The sequence below is a fragment of the Sorex araneus genome, chromosome 1, assembly GCF_027595985.1.
Source record: "Sorex araneus isolate mSorAra2 chromosome 1, mSorAra2.pri, whole genome shotgun sequence".
NCBI classification, from domain to species: Eukaryota; Metazoa; Chordata; class Mammalia; order Eulipotyphla; family Soricidae; genus Sorex; species Sorex araneus.
The window spans coordinates 142976288-142992266 of NC_073302.1; the positions used below are offsets into that span (position 1 = coordinate 142976288).

Sequence of the window (15979 nt, forward strand, 5' to 3'; positions counted from 1 at the left end):
GCTTAATTGAATTTTGTAACGTTGGTAATGGATTAGTGATGAAAGAAGCATAGACTTATATATGGACAATGGAATGCTTTGAAATATAAGCCAAAAAAGTGAATTGCTCCACAAGCCTGCTACATAGTCAGGGGCTCGTGACTTAGGGATGTTCTGTTCAGGTGCTCTAGTGTAGCCCCTCCAACCACCTCTCCACTTACTGTGCCGCGCCTCAGAACAGATTAAAGCCACTGACCTGTGACTGATGTGCAGGACAGGTGCTGGTCAACAGGTATAAAAAGGTCGGTGAATGCCGCCCTAGTGAATGGAGGTTAGCCAGTTAGATGTTTTATCACCTTTCTGTTAAAAAACCTTTCTTCTTTTTGCAACTATGTACTTGTTAGAGTAGGGGGAAACTCCCCTCCCCCCACACACACCTCCATAGTGATATTTCCTGACTAATTTCCCTTGTAATGATAATGTCTTGCTTCTGTTTCTTTTCATATTTTGCAGTTTAACTTTCCCCCTTGACTGAAATTGTAGATCTAGAAAATCAGGATGATAATTTTTTTAATTCAGCTAATTTGGAAAATAATTTATTTTTCGCTTATTTTAGTGGGATTTTTCCCCCAAAATGTGGAAATATACTCTCCTAAAGTATCTTTTCACAAACATAGAACTGGGAACTTTTGCTCCAGATGATTATTTGTCATGGGACCTGCCCTGGGTGTCAGAGGATGTGAAGCAACATCATTGGCTTCTACCGCTAGGTGGCAGTAGAACCTCCTCACTCCGCTTCAGAATTGCTGGGCCTAAAGGGAAACCATTAAGCCCTGTTTTGTCTAACCCACTACTTCTGGTTCCAGAAATTTGACAGATTATACACTTTATTTTATCATGTGGAGATTCCCAAGCAGTGCTCTAAGATCAGGGGCCACTCCCTACTGTGCATGGGATGGTTCAGTGCTTGGGCCTGTTAATAGGCTGCTTGGGTTAAGTGGTGCTGGGAACCACCAGGGCCACATCTGGAGGGGCTGGGGTAGGGGGGCATGTGGTGCCAGGGATTAAATCTCCCCCCTCCCCTCCGCATGCAGGCATGCCCGTCAGCCCTCTGAACTTCCTTCTCAGCCCAGATTTTACACCAGCATCACCTTCAGATCCTTTAGCTACTATTCACTAAACAGTAACTGTAACCAGATTACTTCTCTTTGCCTAAAAATGAGATCACTGTCACAGTCACTGTCATCCTGTTGCTCATCAATTTGCTCGAGCGGGCACCAGTAACATTTTCATTGTAAGAGTTGTTGTTACTGTTTTTGGCATATCTCATACCCCATGGGCAGCTTGCCAGGCTCTGCCATGCGGGCAAGATACTCTCAGTAGCTTGCTGGGCTCTCCGAGAGGGAGGAATCGAACCCAGAGGAATAGAACCGGGGTCAGCCACATGCAAGGCAAATCCCCTACCCGGTGTGCTATCGCTCCAGCCCAAGAATGAGATAATGCCCTTAACTAATGCCAAAAGAATATTGAGAGGGCCAGAGTGATAGTATATCTTGCCTTGCATGTGGCTAACCCCAGTTTCATCCCCAGCACCACATACGGTTCCCTGAGCACCACCAAGTGTGATACCTGAGTCCAGAGCCAGGAATAAGCCCTAAGTATTGCTAGATGTGGCTCCCAGAGACCCCCCGCACTTTCTGTATATTCAGTTGAAAATGTTTTCTTTTGCATATAGCATAATACAGTTTGTAATAATTCCTGGTTTTGATCATTTCAATTTAACTGGGTAAAAAAAAGAAACAAATCCTGTAATATCTTATTTTGGGGCTAGGCTGTGTATGTGTATTTTTTGTTTCATATTATGAATTAAAGACTGATTTTCTTCCCATACACAGGTACCTAGTTCGAACTGGTTCATGTCTATAAATTGATTTTTGTTTAAACTTAATAATAGGATGTAGATAGGTCTAGTTTAAGAGAATGAACAGTTGATGCTAAATTGTTTGTTCACTGCCTTTTCCATAAAGCAGTTTGGTAAATAAGACGTAATTAGTTCTTAGGCTTGGTGATTTCTTTAAAGTTGTATAATTTATAAAATATTTTGGAGGGGATGTTTGAGTCATACCTAGCAGTGCTAGGGAACCATATTTGGTGCCTTAAACCGTAGAGAGTTCAGGGTTAAGGCACCATATATGCATTATCTCTCTCACCCTCCATTTTTATGCATATTTGGTCTTCTGGCTTTTTTTTTTTTTTCAAGAGTCAGACACACTCCCCTCCCCAATCTCACTTGTACAACGTGCTACAGTTTGGGAACTTATGGAAAACGTTTCGGTTTTCACTTACAATACAAATTCATTTACCCTTAGAACATGCAGTAGAATTTAAATGCTCTCTCTCTCTCTTCCTGATGTCAGCCCTATAAAATAAACATTCTGCAATTTTTATTGTCCCTGGTATATGGTAGGACACACTTTGTGTATTGAGATTACACCCCACTTCACCTTTGAGGCAAATTATTATTCATTGCATCCTGGTTATCTTGTAACAATTGTTTATTTTTTACCTCCTCTCTTAAGAACTTCCTTAATGCCTGTGAATTTTGGACTTCATGCAGTGCTTTCTTCACAGATAGGGCTTTGTGCCGTATCTCTGATCTAGCCAATATATGACATTAAGATTATTTTAAAAATATTTCCAGGGCTGGAGGGATTTGTCAGCGGGTTAGGCATTTGCCTTGCATATAGCCGACTCGGGTTCAATTCCCAGCATCCCATATGGTATTCTGAACACCTCCAGGAGTGATTCCTGAGTGCAGAGCCAGCCAGGAATGACTCCTGAGTATCGCCAGGTGTGACCCAAAAAAGTGGGGGAAAAAATAATTGATAGGGGGGGAGAGTGAGAGTATAGCAGGTAAGGCACTTGCCTTGTATGTGGCTTACCTGGGTGGAGCCAACCTGGGTTCAATCCCCACCATCCAATATGGTTTCCTGAGCGACACCAGGAGGAATTCCTGAATGCAGAGCCAGGAGTAAACCCTGAGCATTGGCAGGTCTGATCCTAGTCCTCTCCCACACACCCTACCTCATGCCAAAAAAAAAAAAAAATTACTAATAAATATCAAATAAGATTGCTTTAAAGTTTTAGCACCTCAGTTTTTTCATGTTTCAAATGTGGGATATTGATGCCAATAGGCACCTGCGTGTTATTTTGAGGATAATCTAGAGAATGAATATATATATGTGATGCCTGTTGAAGTGGTGAATGCATATGATCACTTAATAAATGATATGTGTTACTTTCAGTCACTAATTCTAGCTTCTGTCAGTTATTCCTATTGTTCTGTAGCAAACATTTTGACTGAGTGTGTTAAGTTTCCCACTTAGACTTTCCTGAGCTTTTCCTCCTTTACTTTAAGATCATCCTCCATTCAGTCCCTCCAGATGTAACCAATGCCAACTTTGAAGGCAGATACTGTCTACCAATACTTTCTTCATACAGATTCACTGACTTGGTGTTCATTTTTCTTGATGTTAAGATAGTTTCTTCCATTTCCTCATTAAGAAATTGGCAGGTAACTTTATTTCATGCAAAGACTCTTATTGGGAACTGGAGCACAGCGGATAGGGCATTTGCCTTGCACGCGGCCGACCCAGGTTCGATTCCCAGTATCCCATATGGTCCCTTGAGCACTGCCAGGAGTAATTCCTGAGTGCAAAGCCAGGAGGTAACCCCTGTGCAATGCCCGTGTGGCCCAAAAAACAAACAAACAAACAAAAAAACCAAAAAAAAACAACTCTTAATTACTTCTCTTGGGGTTGGAGCGATAGCACAGCGGGTAGGGCATTTGCCTTGCACGCGGCCGACCTGGGTTCTAATCCCAGCATCCCGTATGGTCCCCTGAGCACCTCCAGGGGTAATTCCTGAGTGAAGAGCCAGGAATAACCCCTGTGCATCGTCGGGTGTGACCCAAAAACCAAAAAAAAAAATGACTTGAATTTGCTAAATGTGATATTTAGAATTATTGTTAAATGTACAGAGAACTGCAGTGTGCTACTCTTGTTAACATTGACCTGTGATAGGTTCCTTATCTTCCAGATCTGTTGTAGATCAAGAAAAAAATGTTTGGAGTAGAGGCTATAGGCTGAAAAGCAATTGGGGAAAGAAAGTAAAAGATTTTAGGGTTTGATTTTTGGTTTGTTATTGTTTGTTGGCCATACCTGGATGTGCTCCATAAGTACTTACTCCTGGCTCTGTCTCAGGGATGTCTCCTAGTGGTGCTCCAGGCACTATGTGTGGTTTTGGGATTCAGGGTCAGCCGCATGCAGGTCAGCCTTGTGACAGGTATCTAGCTCTGGATTACTTTTTATTTTTTTATTTATTTTTATTTTTATTTTTTTGCTTTTTGGGTCACACCAGCATTGCACAGGGGTTACTCCTGGCTCTGCACTCAGGAATTACTCCTGGTGATGCTTGGGGGACCATATGGGATCTTGGGAATGGAACCCAGGTCGGCCATGTGTAAGGCAAATGTCCTACCCACTATGCTATCGCTCCAGCCCCTGGATTACTTTTTAATTGTAAATCCTGTTCAGAATTATGGATTTATTTACTTTTGGATTCTTCATTACCTTTTAAGATTTAAAATATAACTGCTAATGCAAACTGATCTTTATATGTAAACCCATCATGATTGGTTTATATACTGTAAATAATACTGCTGGCATATATACTATAAATAATGAAGGTACAAATGTTTTAAAAGATAGATGGTAACAGAGAAATTGTGTTCTTGTTTATGCATTCTTTTACTTCTAGTAGAATTTGTTTTAGGGGTGGGGCTGAGAAAGGGCACACTGGGATGTGCTCAGGGCTTACTCCTGGCTCTGCACTTAGGGATAACTCGAGGTGGAGTTGGGGGACAATATACGGTGCCCAGGATAGAACCTGGGTCAGCTGAGTGCTAGGCAAGCACCTCACATGCTGTACTTCCTCTCCAGCCCCATATAGTGGAATTTATGAATGTAAAAGAAAGTAAATATGTGTTGGTACCTAAAGCATTAGTTTTTTTTTTTTTCCTTTTTGGGTCACACCCAGCTATGCTCAGGGGTTACTCCTGGTTTTGCACTCAGGAATTACTCCTGGCGGTGCTTGGGGGACCATATGGGATGCCGAGGATAGAACCCAGGTTGGCCGCGTGCAAGGCAAATGCCCTACCCGCTGTGCTATCGCTCCGGCCCCGCATGAGATTATTTTAAGACTAGGACAATACAAAAGAAGGTTCAATAAGAAAAATGAATAAAAAAATATTCATGAGTCATTTTCCTGGAAATAAAAGGGAGGAAGAATGCATTTAGGAGGCTGAATGCAGTGTTTAGAAGTTATCGTACAAATAAGTAGGAATCGAAAAAGAAGGATATGCAGAGCCATTTAATTTTTTATGTTTTGATGTGTGTGTGTGGTGGGCGTATGCGCGCACTCAGGGCTTGCTCCTGGTGGGCTTGGGTGGGAGGGGAACCAGCTGGGTTTCTGAAGATCAGAACCAGATGAATAGAAGACTGAACTGAGAATTTCTGGATATCAAGAGTTTTATAGGATATCAACCTATAAACTCAGTATATATTTTATATCCAGTGTGTGTGTGTGTGTGTGCTCCCATGTGCTTAGGAAGCCTTCCCCCCACCTGTCATTGTTGGCCAAAGAGGTTGGAGGTTCAGTGGCTCCTCAGTTCTTCAGTGCTGGGGGTACCTGGGCCAACCTATGGAGGGGATGTTTGGGGTTTGGGCTGCATCCCATAAAGCTTGAGGAACTATATGGTTGTGTGCGTTGGCCTGGTCAGGTGTATGGCATATATTCACTCTCAGCCTCTGGTAATTGTAATCATTAGTCTGGTTATTGTAATCACATTAGTCCTCAGTTTTCATTCTGTGGAAAATAGGAGGATTCGTTCTGTTCTATCATTTTCCCATGGTGTAGTTTTTTGAAATTTTTTATTTATAAGATCTAATAAAAAGTTTTTCTGCTTTGGAGATTGGAACATAGGGCAAAATTAATGTTCCAGTGATTTTGTAATTTTCTCTTTACATATAATTTTACTCTGATTTTAGTGAATCTTTTCTGTGAATTTGTCCAAACTGTAAAGAAAGAAAAGGTTTTCTTATATTTTCTTGATGAAAATTGGATGAAAATTAAACTTTCTTTTGATAATTTTGCCTTCACAAGTTTAGATTCTTTTTATCGTGTCTTTTGTCTTCAGAGAAAAGGATGTTTCTTTTCTCTTGTCACAGGGTGGGCACCTGTCCCATGAAGGATTTATGACCTGATTCCCTTTGAGGTCATCAAAGAGAAGCTCATCTTTGAGTGCCCTTCCTCCTTATGCTGCTTTCTCAGACTCCTTCAGCTCAAAATACTTAATGCATGAAGCTAGTGTAGTTTGGGTAGTGTATCCTGAATTCTGCAATTCCTTAAGTTGTGTGATATAATGAAAAAGCTCTGGGACATGCTTCATTCCATGCTATATGTTCATGAAATACTGACCAAATGGACTTGAGAATTTTTTCTTCTATTCCATCTTTACCTCAAATTCATATCACTTCTGGATTTTGTTTTTTTTTTCTCCCCAATAGGTGTCATTTTCCAATATCTTTAGTGACAAAATGTCAGTTAAATAATAGCTGGTCAAAAGGGTAGTTGTGAGAATTGTAAATCATACCGATCAAGATGTTATCCACTGAGCATTTACTGAAAAAGTTTGGCAGAACCCCCCTAAACAGATGTCTAGTTTAAGTCCCCATTTCAGAGGGCTGACAGGCTGAGCGCATTCTTGCTAAGACAATCAGTTATGCCCAGGAGACGAGAGGTCTCGCCAATGCTCCATCCTGCCTCTCACCTAGAACTGGCCAAGGAACCCTGGCTCTCAAATTTAGCCCAGCAGTATCTATCCTGTGCATCTCCCACCCAGGTTTCTAGAATTAACTCCATTACTCCCCAGGATAAGCTTAAATAATTTTATATACATTTGATTTTCTTTACCTGACAAACTCAGAACATTTTATGTTATCCAAATTAGTTTTATATATCTCTTATCTTTTTCATGGGATTGGCTCCAAACATTTTATATATAGTGTACTTCCTTCCTAGAATAGGCCAACACGCCTCCTACTTGCATCCCTCCCAGGGCTAACTAATCTCTGAAAGCAGAAGCTTCCTCCTAGAGCAGCCCAGAACTATACCAGCCTCCCCTAGGAATGCTAGATGAAAATCTTTCTCAGGAGGCTTCCACAGTTCAGTCTAAACAGTGAACTATTCTCTTCTATAGAATTACTTAGCTCTTACCTAAAATTATTTTATGCCCTGCCACTCAGATCCAGATGGGGTGGGTTGAGCAGTTCAATCCCCTTCATTTATGATTTGTTATTGTCCTAGGAAGTACTGTATTTGTGAAGATATTTTATATGGAAAATGTTTAATTTCTAAAATAGTTATCTTCAGGTGAAATAAAATTGCCCCATTATCAAGATAATATATGATGCATTATATTTTATTTACTTACATTTTAAGTTTATTGCTAATATATTAGTAATATTGCTAATGTGTTAGTAATTAAGATTAGAAAATTTAAGAATTGCATACTGCCTAGGCAGTATGTTATAATACTCAATTGTTTAGATCCTATTTTTAAAATTTTATATACAGAAAAATCATTTCTTGATGGTTCAGACTAATTTCAGTGTAAAGTCTTTAAAGTGCCTCTTTTGTTTTTCCCAACTTTTCTTGCTAAATATTATTGCCTATAATTTGTAAACAAGTTTATGTCTTTTTATCACCCACTTCAATGCAGTATATTGAAGTAATATATTGGTAAAGATCTATATTTTTTAGGTCCAGATTTTTTAATTAAAAAAGTATCATAGGGGACAATAACAACATTGTGTTTACAATTTGAAATTGCTCATTCTATTGCTTATTTTTAGTAAGGAATAGAGTTGAAGTCCCTAATGTGTATTCAAAACTATGTTTTTTGTGTATTATAATTACATTACTCAACTATATCTATTTCAGTTTGCTTTTTCTACTCAGTAGTTATCTGTTGCTGGGGCTTATAGTATTTGTTTATTCTTAATATTTCAAAATTTCAGATTTTCTTTTAAAAGATACGCATAAGTTTTTTTAAAAAATTAATGATGATTTTGTGTGTGCATTAGGAAAACTCAAAATTAACTGCATTTTGTGAAAATAGGTTTCTGAGATTTCCTTACAACAATACTTTTGAAACACAGATAAAATTGCTTCCTGTCTCTCAATTTCCTGTATCCATGGCAACCTCTGTTTTACACACTGACTGTGGAGGAACCAATGTGAAGAGTGGTGTTTCCTGAGCAAACTGTGACTTTAAAAAAAAGGTGGATGGGTGGAGGTCAACAGTGCCACAGAAAGAGATGGAGTTTAGAAATGTCGCTCTGCAGATTTAGAAAGAAAACCTTTACTTGAATCAGCCGAGTGTTAATAATTTGAATTTCCTGTTCTTGGTAAGATAATTTCAATATGAACTTTCAGCTAAAACAACAAAAAAAAGTTGGTCGTCTGAAAAACTTTAGAGAGTTTTATCTGTAATGAGTTTGTGTTTTCATAAATTATAAATGTTATTTAATTGATATGGGGCTTTAGGTTACTAAAGGGACATCTATCTAAAAGCTGTCATCCCTAGATCCTCATTTGTTATTTTTATTACTGTTGTCTGCATTATTTTTTAATTAACTTAGCAAACATTTTATTTTGCAGATCATTAAATTTGAGTTATCTTTGTGTTAAACAGTGGGTTAATGGCCTGGAGGTGTTAATAATTATAGAACATGGGCCAAACTCTTATTTTACGTGATCATCAGAGCACAGTTTGCTGTTCCTAATGAACATAGAATACAGAAATCGAGTATACTAAAGCTTAGATTTTAATAACTTGTTGATTTAAAGTTAATGCCTTCTCTTTTGCAACCAGTTCTGATATGAACAACAAAAAAATAAAGACAGGGTTATTCATGAATTACATTTTTCTCTGTCCTGCCTACAACTGTTTCTATATGTTGTCTGTGTCTGGTGCTATTATATCATAAAGAGATACTTGGATGTTGATTCATTCACCAGCTCTGATCTGGGAGACAAATTACTGCCCTAAGTTAGGCCTTTCAAGTATATCTAATACTTTAAATACTTTAAATACTTTCTTTGTATTAGAGTAAAATAATATATTTCATAAACTAAAGTTAATTATGAGGGCTTCATTGTCTTTAGCATTGTACTTGGATAATTCTGGTGTTGACTGTGTATATCCAAAAGCCTCTGTTAGTAAAGGCATCTGTATTTTCTATATCTAAATAATAATTTTATAAAACACTTAGCATTCTGGAATCTGTGAGGAACTTTCTAATGTTCAGTTTATATCTGTAATCTAATATAATTATTTTTCTTGCAAGAGGAGCATGTACTAATTTAGTTTCAGTATATACTTTAACGTACAAAGGAATCATTTGAATGTCTCAGGGAATGATATTGCTTTGTTTATATGATTGCTTTTTAGATACTTGATTTATCAAACACTAAAACGTTGAAGAATATCAGACTCAGGCTTTCAGCAGCTTGGAAATTGTTTGGATTGTTTGTTACCTAGAATCTAGTAATTTAACATACCATCAAATGCTTTTGAAGTATATAATAATAATCTTAGAGGATTATCGCAAAATCATTTAAAAGATTTGTCAGTTTGGAGTTATCTCCTCCTGAAAAATTCAATAATTAAAAACATTAGTTGGAAGAGGTCTTATAGAGTTAACCAGTGTTAAATATTTGGTCTTAAATCACAATGCTTTAGAAAATTTAAATGTAATGACACAGTTAGTTATTAAAGAATTTAATTTGCCTTAAGATGGATAGAAAAATACTCAGCATTGATAATAATACCTTTGATAACACAGGAACATCTTTGAAGATACTTAATCTGTCATTTAATAATCTTACAGACTTACATCCAAGGGTCCTTAAGCCATTGTCTTCATTGACTCATCTTCAGGCAAATTCTAATCCTTGGAAATGTAACTGCAAAGTATTGGGCCTTCTGGACATGCTAACATCTTCAGCCATCACATTAAACTTCTGTTGTCAGAACCCCCCATTCAATGAGCGGCCGAGCATTGCATTTTATTAAGTGGACTGACTTTACAAATTGTGATACATCTTCAACAAATGTACCCAGAGTTTGGGCTGTAAAATCTCTTCACATTCTTCATAAAGACCACTGCATTTATGATGGCCTGGCATAAAGTAACCACAAATGGGAAACATTTGGAAAACATTGAGAGCGTTACGTTCTGGAAAGGAGTTCGCACTTCACCTGCCAGTACGTTTTCTCAAGAGAATACAATTGCTAATCCATTAGAAACTACTGCAGTGTTACCTGCGCAAATACAGCTTACTTCTGTTAACTTGAACTTGGAAAAAAGTAGTGCTTTACCGATTGATGCGGCGCCAGTGTCAGGGAAAACTCCTATTTGTACGCAAGAAGTTGAAAAGTTGAATGAGGCTTTTGACATTTTGTTGGCTTTTTTCATCTTAGCTTGTGTTTTAATTATTTTTTTGATCTACAAAGTTGTTCAATTTAAACAAAAACTAAAGGCTCCAGAAAACTCGGGGGAAAATAGGCTTGAATACTACAGCTTTTATCAGTCAGCAAGGTATAATGTAACGGCCTCAGTTTGTAACACTTGCCCGAGTTCTCTAGAAAGCCCTGCTTTGGAACAGATTCGGCTTCATAAACAAATTGTTCCTGAAAGTGAGGCACAGGTCATACTCTTTGAACATTCTTCTTTATAATTCACCTAAATTTTGGCTATAAGAAAACTTCAATAACATGGACATAACAAAACTAAAATCTCCTTAGAGAACTATAAAATTCATTTGAATATACAATGAATGGTATGAGCTTAGTACTAATAAAATGCTTAAAAATAATTTGTGAATAGTGTATTCATTCAGAAAATACTTTCTTTGATAAGTATTGTATTAGGTAATAATAAAAGCTGATCTTTCTGTGTCTGAAGTACTCTACTAAATACTTCACTTATCACGTTTAATAATTTAAAAAGCTTAGTAAGGTAATACTAGCTACTTTTTATGGGCAACAAAACCTAGACAGAACAGTTTAAGTAACTGTTCAATATTCTAACAACGTGTGATACTTTCAAGTCAGCCTTATTTCAGAATGCCTGCATTGAATTTCTTGCTGTCCTGTTGCTTAGGATTGTAATTGTGGGCATATGGACATGGCTCTTAATCTCAGCAGAGCTTGAAATCTCGAGGGAGACACGTGGTTATTGTAAAGTATGATAAGGACTGTACTTGGAGGTGCTGTCAGGTAGAGTGTGTGGAAGCGGGGGAGACTGAATCATAAAGGGAAAAATAGAAATTAGACCAGCCCAGAGAGCATAGAAGTAGGTTAGAAATAAAATATGAGAAAGATTGAACAAAGAAAGAAAATTGAGTTTCAGAAAACTATAAAGTTCAAAATAACTGAAGTTTGAATGGTGAGTGATATTTGCAGATAGAAGGAAATACCAGATGATCCAAGTTATTCATATTTTATGTATTTCCCAAGGGCACCAGGGAGTCAGTGAAGGATATTAAGGGCTTTTTTGACATTACATTTGTCCTTTACAAACTAGACTCTTTTTCGGAAGGAGCAGTAAGTCTGGAGACAGGATTAGTTGGGTGTGATTCTGAATCCTTAATTCAGGGGAGAGGCCTGAGAAACCTGGGTAGTGGCAGAGAAGGTAAGTGAATGAGTGATACTTTGGAAGTAAGGGGGACTACCCTGTGCTCAGCAGAAGGGTAACAGGTGAGGGAGAAGTCACAGATGTTAGGTTTTGGCATGGGCGCCTTTCTTTATGGGGGTTGGGAATGGGTATGGCTTTGGGGACACAACTTCTGGTTCTTAGGGACTATTCCTGGCTTCGTACTTAGGAGTGACCCTTGGCAGTGCTTGGGGACCTTGTATGGTACCAGGGATTCAGACTAGGACAGCTGCATGCAAGGCAAACATCTTAACTCCTTAACAATAATAACATTTAGAATGGAATAAGAAGAAATGTTTCCCTTACGTGGTTTTCAAGCAAAAACTTATACTGTAGGCAATACTACATTAAAAAGGAGATGATTAATGGGTGAAACAGACTGTTTGGAAAAGACATTTGGCTGAAGAAATAAACAATGCCTGTTAGGGATTTTTTTTTTTTTTTTTTAGAGACTTACTAACTCAGGCATTGGGAGTATGTGCTCACCATTGTAAGTGTTGCATGTGCCCAGGCCATCTTTGAGGAGTTAATGCTGTGAGGTCTAAGGTTCCTAGGAGGCTGTCTACAATGAGAAATATGCCAGCAGCGCCTCTGTTGTTCGCCGTGAGCCCCTGACAGGATCGAGGGTGTTTATTGAGGACCAGAAAAATCACTGCGAAAGGGTTGAAGGTGTAAGCACAGCAGAGACAGAAAATGAAATTGAAAAGAAAAGAAAAGGTGGGGCGGGGGGTGGAGATTGCACAGTGGCCTGAGTGCATGCCCATGTGTGCCTGCCTCTGGCACCACCTGGGCCCCCAGCAGCGCTGTGCACACCCTTCCCCAGCTTGACAGGAAAGGGAGGGGCAGGGATCAGGGATGAGGAAAAGACGAGAGAAAAAGAGCTTTTCTGTGTAATAATAATATTTTTCCAGTGGGCCGGGTCAGGTGCGTCTGGAGTGCACACTCTGCATGCAGCAGCCTTGGGTCTGATCCCCGTTATGGCCTGGCCCCGCCCAGCACCCAGCCAGGAGTAGACCCTGAGCTGGGAGCCCAAGATCCCTGCCCCTGTCCCCCACTACCACCACCATCAAAGAATCTGTTTCGAAGGAACTTTTTTTTACACATACAAAAGGAGAAAAAGCAGGGACTTCTTAATACTATTATCAATTTTTCATGGAAAATGATCCATTTAAGGACCAATATCTATGTTATATTGTCATTCCTATGGGAGTGTTACTTTCCCTAAACTGAAGACTTTAATGAGAAGTAGTTGAGGTGAATCTTTTAAGGGCTTTAGGAGGTTCAGTGCTCTTAAGATAATTATTGGGTATTGAGGGGCTGGAGTAATAGTGCAGCAGATAGAGTGTTTTTCTTGCATGCAGCCGACCTGGGTTCGATTTTAGGACACCCCCGTTATGATCCCTGGAGCCACCTCGAGTGAGCCCTTAGCACAGAGCCACAAGTAAGCCCTGAATACTGCTGGATGTAGCAAGAAAAAAAAAATTATTGTGACTGGGTAAAGTCTCCTTTTATTGATCCTTCCCATCCTGCTCTTTCTCCTCTCCCTTTCTAGGTTCCACCCCTCTGTTCTAAATTTGCTCTCCTACTTTTCTGTTTGGGCCATAGTTTCCACTTCTGTATTCTTGAAGTCTATTCCTTATATTCTGGAGCACTGAATAGGCGAGCAGACTTTTCCCAGGCTATGAATTAGCCATTAGACCCCCAACTTGATCTCTGCCTTTTGCATTTGTGCATCCAGTGCCACATGCCAACATTACATTAAAGAAAAAAAAATACTGAGGTTGACTCATTTCCCTGATGATGCAGAAATACAGCTGAAGGAAGGGGAGGGTAAGGAGGGGAGCAGTGAGCCTACTGACATGGCAGCATTTTCCTGTGCTGGTCACCTGACTGATTTATAAGCCTGAGTAAGCTCGGGCCAGAACAATAGTGTTTCTTCCTGAATAGCATTGCGCAGACTGAGTAGAGGTCAGACCTACATCCCCTGTTTTTTTTCATTCTTTGCTTCTCTGAATATCATTATCTGTTCTTTAGTCTTAACTTCCTTTCTTTCTTTGCAGAATAGTTTTTAATTGAACGAAATTTAGAGAAATATGAGGGGACAGAAAGAGAACATGGGCTTCTCCAGAAGGGGAGAATCCTGCTCTTAATTTCCTTGACTTATTTTGGTCAGTTTAGTAATTCTGTCTGTGAGCGTCCTTTAAATCACAGGCAGGCTCCTGATCTCAGATTTCTCTCAAATCTGTCAAAATCTATCAAACTTTATTTTGATTCCAGCAAGGTCATTGAAACAGTCTCATGCTTTATGCAAAACTGGTCCCTTTGGTGAGAGTTGTACAGTTTATGGTTTATTCTACCTGTTCTGTAGCATGGTTATCAAAAATCTCTTCTCAGCCTTGAATACTCTAGCTAATGAAGGTGCATGTCTGTGTTGGAACCCAGTGCTCAATTATCTTTATCATTTAGTCATTCAGCATATTTCTAATTCATTTTTTTCAAATATCGCAAAGATTAAGTTCTCATCACAAGACATGTGCCTGTGCTAGCAGCACTGACAAATCTATATGATAATATGAAAGGAAACCTAGAAGTATATGCATGCCTTCTTCACTCCCTTGTAATTAAACATTCACCCACATAGTAAGAACGCAGTCAGAGTCGGATTGCCAGATATGTGTTGGGAAAATCCATCATCAGCTTTTTGAGAATACACACAAATTAACAGTTCCATTGATTTCTTATGATTTTTTTTGTTTTTCCTAGAACATGCGGGGTTGATGCATCAAGTAGAGAAAGCAGTTGGGCGTGTGTTTTACCCATGGGAAGTACTGACCTAGAGGCCCAGTACAGAGCACTGGTTCACAGAGCTTTTTTTTACACTATTGGCAATCAGTTGTTAATAATTGTTCAAATGGCTGCTGTGTTAAAAAAGAATTATAGGTCTGCTGCCTTAGCATGCTATGATTAATTTGCGGTGCATTTTTTGCTCTGAAGTGGGAAGGGAAAATTACTGTTACCAGATACCAGCCCTCCAGTTCAACCTGTGTTTTACGTACAAGGAGAAATGAGCTAGCTTCAGTTGGATTGCACAGTTAGTGGGTAAACATAGTGCAGTGTCTTGGCTTTCAGGCCAAGCACATGTGGGACACTGGGTTTGATTCCCAGAACCAGCTGTCCCCTATCTCCAGGTATGTGTGTGTATATGTGTGTGTGGGGAGGGTGTTATTTAGTCACTCTCACAATAGTAGCAGGGAGAAAACAAATGTTTATTTATTTATTGTTCTTCTAATTCTTTTTTCTTAGGATATTTCTCAGTGAGTCAAATAAGACAAATTGTGGTTCTTCCCTTAGAAATTTTTGTAGTATATAAAGCAAGCATCTATAGCCTGCAGTAGAATATTTATAGACAGTGGTATCTACTAGGTATTATTTTTCCTATGTGGTGACACAGTTCTCCAAAATAGGATTGCATTAGAATGTACTGACAGAAGAATTTAACTTTATGAAAGGGGGGATGGGGCAGGGGATGAACCTTGGGAACACTTGTTGAACATTGTATCAGCGCAGTGTGAGAAACACAGTATCCCCTTTTAAGTTCCCTAGAGCAAAAGTTAAGATTTATCTGTTAGTTTCAGATTTAATAGTATAGTTTAGTGCACCAGTAGCATGGTAATATGTCTGTGTTTTTGATATCAGTTTATACTTGATACATAGCAAAACTCTTAGAAGCCTATAGTTTTGACAGTATATAACTATGGCCTAGCTCAAAGTATAAAACATTCTTAGTGCCTCAAAGTTTCCTTTGCCTGGCAACCACCAAGTGTTTTTCTTTTTCAGAAAATGCAATTTTGTAGACTTTGAATCTCATTTCTCTTAGCATAATTTTTTTTTTTTAAGATTTATCCAAATTTTCACATGTATATCTGTACTTGGTTGGAATTTATTGCTGGCCTCCATTCCAGTAACTTGTATCCTACTTCTTTTAATTCATTCGTTTACTGGTGGACATGTGGGTCATTTATAATTTTGTGTAATTATGGATAAAGCCATCCATGTTCCATAAGTGTTCACATATAGACTTAGAATACATATTTTAGTTTTGGTTAAATAACCTCAATTGGAATTGCTTCATTGTAGAGTTTTAGGTTAAGAAATTGCCA

General features: G+C 38.7%; 1 protein-coding gene across 3 annotated transcripts in view; it reads left to right on the top strand.

Moving 5' to 3' along the window:
- Window positions 1-15979, top strand: part of IPO11 (importin 11) — a 158666-nt gene that overhangs the window by 106579 nt on the left and 36108 nt on the right. The window contains exons 28-29 of one of the 3 annotated variants that reach the window (XR_008627367.1): window positions 8259-8507; window positions 9993-10344. The exons of 1 other annotated variant lie outside the window; for it this stretch is intronic. The gene's annotated coding sequence lies outside the window, so the exon portion shown is untranslated. Of the gene's footprint in view, window positions 1-8258; window positions 8508-9992; window positions 10345-15979 lie in introns of those variants that run through there. One more of the 3 variants, XR_008627366.1, reaches the window with a different exon arrangement.